Here is a 4,159-nt window from a genome sequence, read left to right as displayed (position 1 = left end):
ATATGTTTCATCTTTGGACAGAGCATATTTTGTTCTTCATATCTTCTTGTAGAATGCATTCTCCATGAAGACCTTAACCTTTTTTAAATTTGTACTACTTAATCTCTCAGTGCTTAAAAAAGTACCTGGCACAAAATGGCCCAGTAATAACTAAGTGGTGAATGAAGGAAGGTATGGAAGAATAAATGCATATATAGTGTTTCTACCTCTGTCTTACTTCATTGTATTGGAAGTAATACCTCAGGCCCCTCAAACATTTAAATATTAGGGAAAATTCTATCTTACTCTCAGTGTAGTTTTCCAGGAAGAAAAATAAATACATAGAACAATTTGCTACGTACAAAGTCACCATACACCTAATAGGTAAGAGAAGTATTCCTGGGATGGTATATGTATTTATCATACACCATCTCATCCTGCTCATTGAGCAACTTAGAAAGGATGTGAATGAAGTTAGTAGTGAAGGAAATGAGACGATTGGAAACCAAAATCAGGAAAGGATGAAGTTAGTCACATAACTGCAGGCACATATTGCACATCCAGCTTGAACTGTCCCAGTTTAAAGGCAAAGAAGGAATATAGATCAGCTCAAGTTTTACAGTATCTGTGAAGTCAAAACAATACCAGGCATGTGATTTGCTAGCATTCCATAGTTGTCCTTATGAAAGACTTTTATATTGTAAATTCTTGGATTGTTTCCTGTTTTCCCTGACAAGTGGTGTGGTTCATGATGGCAACTAAGCTAACTATTTTATCCTCATTGCCTGGTACACAGTTTGATTTTAATATTTTAGAACAAAGGAATTAATGAGTGAATGAGCGAAGGTTAAATTTAGAGGATCAAGACATTTTAGGACCTGTACTGAGACGAGGTGCTTAATGAAACTGGAGTGGGTGACCCAGGATAGGTCAGCCTCAGGTTTGGGTTAATTGTGGGTATATCGACAAGTTGCAAAGACAGTAGAAATATATTGAATAAGCCTCAAATAATTGAATGGCTTTCTGCTCTGTAATGCAAGTCTGGCCAGCTCAAAGGAAGCTCTGATTCTAAAAAGCAGTATATTGATGTGCCAGATCTTAATGAAGGAGTTAAAGTTTATAAGCATTGTTCTTATTTTGGAATTTTTGGGCGCACTAACAATGTTTCAGTTGCTAAGTACTACCTATCCAGAAACAGTGGCCTTGGATTTAGGATGGGTATCTTAACTCTAATCCTGACTTTTTTCCTCAAGGCAGAGGAAGCTAGGCAGCTTCAATTTTGATTACCTTCATTTATTATTAATTTATTGATAACTTACCTTTTAGCAAGCATTTTCTAGATATTCGAGATAAAGTGAAAAATCCATACCCTGTCCTCACATAGCTCAAATTCAAATTCAAATGACATTGAAAATTTGTAACTTTTCTGTAGCTTATGGGATAATTGCTTAGGGAACTCTGCAGCCTTCTAGGTAGCTGCCAGTCAACAAAGCTGACAATTGATTGTGTTTCAACTTCAGGATGCTAACTTAAATCAGAGCCTTTCTTCTTCCCTTACAGTTGGCCTGTCACAGTCAGACTGCCTGGATTTAACCCTGAGAATCAGCCTTCTGGTGAGATGTCTTATCATTTGTAGGATCCTTTTGGACATTCTAAGCACTGTCCTATTCTAGATCATTCCCCTGCCCTCCTAGTCTGCTTTCTCTATTGCCTCAGTAGATAGTACAGTTTTCTACACTTGAAAGGCTGGATTGAATTCAGCAGAATTTAGCCTTGATACTCCTCAGGAACATGACCTTGCAAAATTATTTCATCTCTCTAATCCCCAGTCTGTAAATAGGAATGATATGCCTTTTTCTTAAAGTTTCTGTAACAAAGATGAGTCATAATTTTATCACAATGCCCGTCATAGGGGCTCCTATTTCCTTTCTCAATTCCTGTGAACAGATGTATAGCCAGTAAATTATGCCTGAAGGAAAGAAGTATAAGCCTAGAAAACTGAAAGAGTCCATTGAATTTTTAAATTGAGATGATTCCTCTGGAGAGTATGCTTAAGTAAGTTATTGAAAGCAGTAATTTGTTAGTAATATTTGGGACAGAGTGACCTTGGGAAATGTACATGGTGGAGTAGTTTTCATAATCACCCTTGGTTATTGTATTCATTTCACACTCAAGATGCAGTGACCTACATTCTATATTACAAATAAATATACAGTAACTAAGAGTCACCACTACTATTAATTGTTTTTAATTCAAATCTATCAAACTGCTATAGTACCCAGTGTAAAATATTAAGCAATTAAACATAAAACTACAGACAAAAGCTTTTCTGGAAAGAAGGAAAAAGATAATTTCTCTAGTTTTTCTTTGAATAATGCCAGTTTCTTTCTGTGTGTATTTTTGAGTAGCACTGAAGTTTGGGGTGCCATTGTACTCTTTAACTGTCGATTTGCATTTGAAATCCTCCAAAGAGTGTCATCTAAAGTGCCAATTTAGTTATATTTTTATTCAGTCAATCCCCCACACTAGCTCACACTTGCTGTTCCTGAGGCCTTTATTAAGGTTATAAAATGCTTTGACCTTCATAAAAGGCACAGTGACTTCCCTTGAGGTCCAAAGCATTAATGATGAGGTGAAATGCAAAATCATTATCTGAAGGCAGCATCTCTCCTACCACAGAAGCTATTCAAATCATCCGATTGAAAGGCAAACCTATCCAAAAGCTAATAAAGAATTCTCCCTGGCAGTTGAAATATTGGACAAATTGCTTTTCAAACTATGATAGAATGTTAACTGGGTGACAGCCAAATGATGCTGCTGGTTCACTATATTCCACCTCTGTAAGCTGGGTAATTGATAGTCTTTGGGGCTAGAGGTCACAAGTTGCTGGTGAGTTTGCAACGAGTAACTTCACTGTGGAAATGGAGCAGTGGTGAGTGTTTATTACTTGCCGTTGTTTCAGCACCAAAGGCTCTATGAGGGAAGCCATGCTTCTTTCAGAGTTGGTGTAACATTTGCATTCAGGTGTTCATGAAAACTTGTAAGTGTATTGGTGGAAAATTGAATGCTGACAACATGGAAAAATGTCACTTATGTGAAAAGCAGCTTATAAAGACAGGGTCTTACCTTTTCCCCTTCTCAAACAGAAAGCTGTGTGCACCTATGTATGAAATACTCATAGGTGATGCTGGTGACAAATATAGGTTTCCAACAAAACCAATCTGTTTATTTTATACTAGATCTGAAGGCTATATTCAAAAAAAGCCTCGAGTATTTGAGACTGGAAAGCCCACCTTGACCAGTATTTACCATAGAAACTCATTTTCTGCATGATGAAAAAAGAGTTCTTCACGAATACATCAAAATCCAAATTCCATATAGTCTTTATATTTATTATGAAGGAGGTGTTCTTGGCCTCCTATTGCATAAGATGATGATTTGATATAAGATATTAGAGATAAAGAATGTCCTTGTAAAAAGGGCTCTAAAAATCAACTAGTTCATGGGTTCCCATCTAGTTTCTGAGTCCACAGAGGATCACCAGTCTATAAAAGTAGAAATGTAGGTTGATAATCATTTTCAGTATTTCATAAAAGTTGCTAGACATCATACATTTACAGGTTGATGTAAGGATCAACTTTATTTGCTTTTGACTGGCTTGATATCAACTCAGGACATAAGTAATGCTATTATCTGTGTTCTCACTACTATTCAGAAGCTCTGGTTAGCAGTAAAGTAATTCATGAGAAGTAGATAAAATCTGAATCTTCTATTAAGCTGGCCAACTAAACTTAACCCTTGATGACTATGTAGTTCTTGATACTGTTAAAGCATTTTATCTAAACCAGGCATTAAAGCATAAGAAACAGAGCTGGTATTTGATTTGACAGCACATATACTAAAATTGGAATGATACAAAGATTAGCATAGCCCCTGAGCAAGGATGACATGCAAATTTGGGAAGAGTTCCACTGTTTTAAAAGGAAAGGCTATTCTGGGGCAACTGGGTGGTTCAGTCGGTTGAGTGTCTGACTTCGGCTCAGGTTGTGATCTCCCACAGTCCCTGAGTTCCAGCCCCACATCGGGCTCTGTTCTGGTGGTATGGAATTGCTTGAGATTATCTCTCTCTGCCCCTTCCCCACTTGGGCATGCTCTCTCTCTTTCTCTCTCTCTCAAAAAT

General features: G+C 37.1%; 1 non-coding gene across 1 annotated transcript; it reads left to right on the top strand.

Annotated features, from left to right (window-relative positions):
* The first annotated feature begins 3,853 nt into the window (after window positions 1–3,853).
* Window positions 3,854–3,957, top strand: LOC120227083. The gene has a single exon (XR_005527169.1). It is a non-coding gene; the product is annotated as a U6 spliceosomal RNA (small nuclear RNA).
* Window positions 3,958–4,159: the final 202 nt, after the last annotated feature.

This window comes from Hyaena hyaena, unplaced genomic scaffold (assembly GCF_003009895.1).
Source record: "Hyaena hyaena isolate Hyena2069 unplaced genomic scaffold, ASM300989v1 scaffold_1992, whole genome shotgun sequence".
Lineage (NCBI taxonomy): Eukaryota > Metazoa > Chordata > Mammalia > Carnivora > Hyaenidae > Hyaena > Hyaena hyaena.
The sequence above is the reverse complement of the archived record's forward strand: the minus strand, read 5'-3'. Positions and strand labels throughout refer to the sequence as shown.